This window comes from Labeo rohita, chromosome 16 (genome assembly GCF_022985175.1).
Source record: "Labeo rohita strain BAU-BD-2019 chromosome 16, IGBB_LRoh.1.0, whole genome shotgun sequence".
NCBI classification, from domain to species: domain Eukaryota; kingdom Metazoa; phylum Chordata; class Actinopteri; order Cypriniformes; family Cyprinidae; genus Labeo; species Labeo rohita.
In genome coordinates, this window is record NC_066884.1 from 16,102,508 (window position 1) to 16,108,550 (window position 6,043).

The window sequence follows — 6,043 nt, forward strand, 5'->3', positions numbered from 1 at the left end:
GAATTGTGTGCTGTGTTTTGCAAAAAGTGTTTTATGAAATTGAAAACTGAGTCAAAGGCCGAGAATTAGTGTATGGTTTTGCAGATTTGGTGTGTGGTTCTGGTGTTTGAGTGTCAGATTTTAGAAACTGTGTGACAAGTAAAGATTTTGTGTGTAAGCAGTTGAAAAAAACTGTAGTTTGTGCCTGTGCTGCCTGTATTACGCCGTGGATGAGAGCTTTGTAAAATGAATTATAGATGATGCAGCTGTTAGCGCCATCTTCTGGCAAGACGCGAAAATTTCACAGATACAATAAGTCTTAAATGTTTGTCTCTACAAAAATGATTAAAATATGTTCTAGGTGTGTCATAAAAATATGATTTTAGCAGTCCTGATTGTTGGATCAAAACATGACAGAATTGATTCTCTCAAGGCATTTTTGGCATCTGGAGATCACTTATCAACGGTTCTGAAAGGTAGCAAGTATTTTACCTTTTCTTTTATGTATCACTCATGCAAAATCTCTTTCTGCTGGTGTGAATATCCGTGTCATTTTATGCCACTATGAATGTGGCTGAAACAGTTCGTTGTGATGTTGCACTGAATAAAACCAAGTAAACATACTGAATAGAGTGAAAGCAATTTGTCTTTTAAAGCTTGACAAGACATAAAAAAAGATTTAAAATATAAAATACATTTGGATTTTTTAAAAAAGACATGGAAATAGAAAACATACAGTATACAGAACATGCATTTACAGCTAAAAAATCTTATTTCTTATCTATATTTGTAGTTTCAAACATGGTTTCAGTTACATAACAGGATAGCTGGCGTATGAGGCGATGGCACACATGTTGTTCTGGTTTCTGGCCATACGGATGTAGCCACCATCTCCAAATCCGGTACCCCAACTGTTAAAGCAAAAGATACTCATCTCAGTGTTTTGTTTGAAATAGATATTTTGTTTGTACAAGATTTTGGGTTGGTACATTTTATTTAACATTTGTCAGATCCAGTCAGGTCATAATCACAAAACTTCACAGTTGTTCTGATTGTACCTGTTTTTGACCAGCCAAAAGTCCTGTCCAGCAATCGCACCATATCCCACAACCACCACTGCATGGTTTATGATTTTGCTGCAAGATGGATCATTGTAAACTCCTGTGGACAGATGTGAGATAACATTATAATTGTCAGGATTGTGTTCTGTTTTGTCTTGTTTTTCCTAGTGTTTTTCCCTCCTGTTTCTGTTTTTTTGCTTTCTTATTTGTTCCCCCTTTTGCTTTTTAGAGGTTTGTTTGTTCCCCAGGTTTTGTTTCTTTTGGTTTAGTCTTGTCTATATTTGGTGATTACCATTGTTTCTTCAGTTTGTTTTGCGGTCTTGTCGGTGATTGGTTGTCTCAGTTGTTTTCCCGTTGTTGCTGGTTCCCGTTGTTTCCCTGAGTCTGTTCCTTTGGATTGTTTATTAAAAGTGCATTGTTTGGATCTCCGCTCTCCTGCGTATCTGTTCCCGCACACGACGTCAAGCGTGACAGAATCACCGACCACATTACAACATGGATGCCGAGAGGAGGATTATGAGTATTCGGCGGGGGATGAGGCCGGTGGAACGTTATGTGGAGGAATTCTTGGATGTTTGTCATCTGGTGAGTTGGAGCGATGCCATGGTTAATACGTGTTTTCTAATGGGGCTAAATGATTCCCAGTTGCTCAGTTCCATACCCTATGAGGATCGCTATAAACCGGTTGCTGAATTTATCAACCAGGTCCTCACCCTCTGTCATTCCGATTTTTTACGTGGATGTGAAAGATTCCAATCTTTCCCCCATTAGAGAACACGTTGCCGCTCCAGCCCACCATCAACCGGCTTCCTCCACATGCCGTCCCAACCGGTCCGCTCCCTCTGGTCTTCCTGCGCTTCCTCCTGTTCATACTCCCTCCTCTCTCATCGTCAGTCCGGAGATCGCGGCCAGCCCTCCAAGGTCATGGCCAACCGTGGTGGCCAGTGTGCTGGACCCCCGCTAATGTCAGCATGGGCAGCGACGATCCGAGTGTCCACCCCTGCTTGCACCATGGAACCCGCGGCGAGCACTCGGACACCGCCCATGGCACGCAAGATGGCTGCCGCCACGCCAGAGTCTGCACGCAAGATGGCTGCCGCCACGCCAGAGTCTGCACGCAAGATGGCTGCCGCCACGCCAGAGTCTGCACGCAAGATGGCTGCCGCCACGCCAGAGTCTGCACGTAAGATGGCTGCCACGCCAGAGTCTCCGGCCAAGATGGCTGCCAAGCCTGAATCCCAAGATGGCTGCCAAGATGGCCTCCGTTCCTGAGTTCCCGGCCAAAATGGTCACCAAGCCTGAATCCCCGGCCAAGATGGCAGCCACGCCAGAGTCTCCGGCCAAGATGGCCGCCAAGCCTGCGCCCCGGCCAAGAGGGCCGCCAAGCCTGCGCCCCGGCCAAGATGGCCGCCAAGCCTGAGCCCCCGGCCAAGATGGCCGCCAAGCCTGAGCCCCGGCCAAGATGGCCGCCAAGCCTGAGCCCCGGCCAAGATGGCCGCCAAGCCTGAGCCCCCGGCCAAGATGGCCGCCAAGCCTGAGCCCCCGGCCAAGATGGCCGCCAAGCCTGAGCCCCGGCCAAGATGGCCGCCAAGCCTGAGCCCCGGCCAAGATGGCTGCCGCACCCGAGCTCACGGACCCGCCAGAGCGCCCTCAAGCGACCGCTCGTACAGAGCCTGCTCATCCAGTGTCTCCGCTGGAGACGCCCAGCCCTCCAGAGTCTCCGTTGGGGTCGTCCAGCCGTCCAGAGCCCGCTCCTCAAGAGCGCCGTCCAGAGCCCGCTCCTCAAGAGCTCCCTCCAGAGCCCACGTCTCCTTCGGCACTTCCTGAGTCAAACCAAATCACAGCTGTTCCCCACGAGCCAAGCCAAGACACCGCTCCACTTCCTGAGTCAAGTCACGCCACAGCGGGTCTTCACGAGCCTAATACAGAGATCCTGCCATCCGCAGTTGCTCTTCCCCTAATGGCGGTGGCTATTTGGTGTGTGTGGGCGGCACACTGTGCTCCCCCGAGGTCACGTCGGCTCACAAGTTCGCCACTGAGAGCCCGTCTGGGCCCAAGGCCCCTTCCGCCAGAGAAGCCGCGCCCATGCCCCCAGAGGTGTCAGCCACGGCTGTAGATCCTCCAAGGGAGGCGGCGTCCCTCAACAACCTTTCTGCTTCTCCCCCTATTCAGTCTTCCTCCTCTATCACTGCTTTCCCCAGGTCCCAGGCCAGAACGCGGTTTCCTGCTCCGCTCCAGCTCCCGCCTGGTCTCAGGCCTGCTCCAGAGTTCCTGTCTGGTCTCAAGTCTGCTCCAGAGGTCCCGTCAGGTCTCAAGTCAGCTCCAGAGCTCCTGTCAGTTAGAGAAGCCGTGCCAATGCCTCCTGACGTGGCTGCTTCTGCTGTGGATCCTCCCTCGGAGTCGGCGCTCCCCACAGACTCTCTGCTTCTCCCTTCCTTCTGTCCACCTTCTCTATCCCTGCTCTCCCCAGGTCCCAGGCCTTGTCGCAGTTGCCCTGGAACCCTCCTGAGTCTGCGCGCCCTCCTGAGTCTGCGCGCCCTCCTGAGTCTGCGCGCCCTCCTGAGTCTGCGCGCCCTCCTGAGTCTGCGCGCCCTCCTGAGTCTGCGCGCCCTCCTGAGTCTGCGCGCCCTCCTGAGTCTGCGCGCCCTCCTGAGTCTGCGCGCCCTCCTGAGTCTGCGCGCCCTCCTGAGTCTGCGCGCCCTCCTGAGTCTGCGCGCCCTCCTGAGTCTGCGCGCCCTCCTGAGTCTGCGCGCCCTCCTGAGTCTGCGCGCCCTCCTGAGTCTGCGCGCCCTCCTGAGTCTGCGCGCCCTCCTGAGTCTGCGCGCCCTCCTGAGTCTGCGCGCCCTCCTGAGTCTGCGCGCCCTCCTGAGTCTGCGCGCCCTCCTGAGTCTGCGCGCCCTCCTGAGTCTGCGCGCCCTCCTGAGTCTGCGCGCCCTCCTGAGTCTGCGCGCCCTCCTGAGTCTGCGCGCCCTCCTGAGTCTGCGCGCCCTCCTGAGTCTGCGCGCCCTCCTGAGTCTGCGCGCCCTCCTGAGTCTGCGCGCCCTCCTGAGTCTGCGCGCCCTCCTGAGTCTGCGCGCCCTCCTGAGTCTGCGCGCCCTCCTGAGTCTGCGCGCCCTCCTGAGTCTGCGCGCCCTCCTGAGTCTGCGCGCCCTCCTGAGTCTGCGCGCCCTCCTGAGTCTGCGCGCCCTCCTGAGTCTGCCTGAGTCTGCGCCCTCCTGAGCGCGCCCTCCTGAGTCTGCGCGCCCTCCTGAGTCTGCGCGCCCTCCTGAGTCTGCGCGCCCTCCTGAGTCTGCGCGCCCTCCTGAGTCTGCGCGCCCTCCTGAGTCTGCGCGCCCTCCTGAGTCTGCGCGCCCTCCTGAGTCTGCGCGCCCTCCTGAGTCTGCGCGCCCTCCTGAGTCGCGCCCTCCTGAGCCCTCCTGCGCGCCCTCCTGAGTCGGCTCCTCCTTTAGCTCGCCCTCCTGAGTCAGCACCTCATCCAGCGCTCCCTATAAATTCCCCCAAGAAAATTTTGGGGGGGGGCTACTCCCCTGTTCAGCCTTGGCCTCCTGAACTGTTTACCCGGCCATGGCTTCCCGAACCTCCGGACCCGCCATGGCCACAAGGACTGTGTGCTCGGCCATGGCTCTCTGAATCCCCAGACCCGCCATGGCCAAATGAACTGTGTGCTCGGCCATGGCTCCCGGAACTCCCAGACCCGCCATGGCCGCCTGGACTATACCCTTGGCCATGGCTCCCGGAACTCCCAGACCCACCATGGCCGCCTGGACTATACCCTTGGCCATGGCTCCCTGAACTCCCAGACCCGCCATGGTCCCTGGACCCACCCTGGAGGCACCACCCTGCTTCCCCCGTGTCCGCCTGGCACAGCCTCCAGGGCGCCCACCCTCCCACCCATTTGTGTATAGTTACGGCGCGAGTCGCGCCTTAGGGGAGGGGGGGGTAATGTCAGGATTGTGTTCTGTTTTGTCTTGTTTTTCCTAGTGTTTTTCCCTCCTGTTTCTAGTGTTTTTTGCTTTCTTCCATTTGTTCCCCCTTTTGCTTTTTTTGAGATTTGGTTTAGTCCGTGTTTCCCCCTTAGGTTTTGTTTCTTTTGGTTTAGTCTTGCCTATATTTGTACTCCCCTCGTTATCTCGTTTGTGACCACTCCCCTGTTTCTGTGTATATAAGGTTTGTTTGTTCCACACGGTCTTGTCGGTGATTAGATTGTCTTCAGTTTGTTTTGCTCGTCGTTGGTTGCTGGTTCCCGTTGTTTCCCTGAGTCTGTTCCTTTGGATTGTTTATTAAAAGTGCATTGTTTGGATCTCCGCTCTCCTGCGTATCTGTTCCTCATCTCCTTCAGGGATATTATAGTACTTGGTGCAGTTTGCTGCTCGCTGGGATGGATCGTATCTGCACTGCCCTTGCTGTTGGACACATTTATTTATTAGATTATATTCATAATGATAATGAATCATAGCTTTTTAAAAATGTGCCAAGCACTGACAAATCCAGCTGTCTGCATACATGTGGCAAAAATCTTGCAGTTCTACCATGTTTCTGTAATTATCGCTTGTTTCTTTTTTCACTTAGGCCCACACAAACAACTTACCACTCCTTCATAAGGGTAAGATGACTCTGAGTCTATTCCCCCATTACCAATAACATACTGGAAGGCGTCATTCATCCAACCACCATTGCAGCCATGGGTGCCGTAACTGGAGGAACAGTCCACCAGATTCTGAGGACTGAGGTCGACCAGCTTTCCTGTGGTCTTCATCAGCTGACCTTCAAGAGCCCCAACAGAGCTGAATGCCCAGCAAGAACCACATGCACCCTGACAGCAGAGAGAGAAACATGATAAAACTACTAAAACAAGAAACACAACAACTGTGGAATTTTTCCATATAATAGAAATATATTGTGAACCTGAAATTCTTAAAATTGCATTTGTCTCAGGTCTATCATAAGAAACAAAAAGAGCTGTGCCACAATATAAAAAGCTATACAGACACAAATCTAAATAA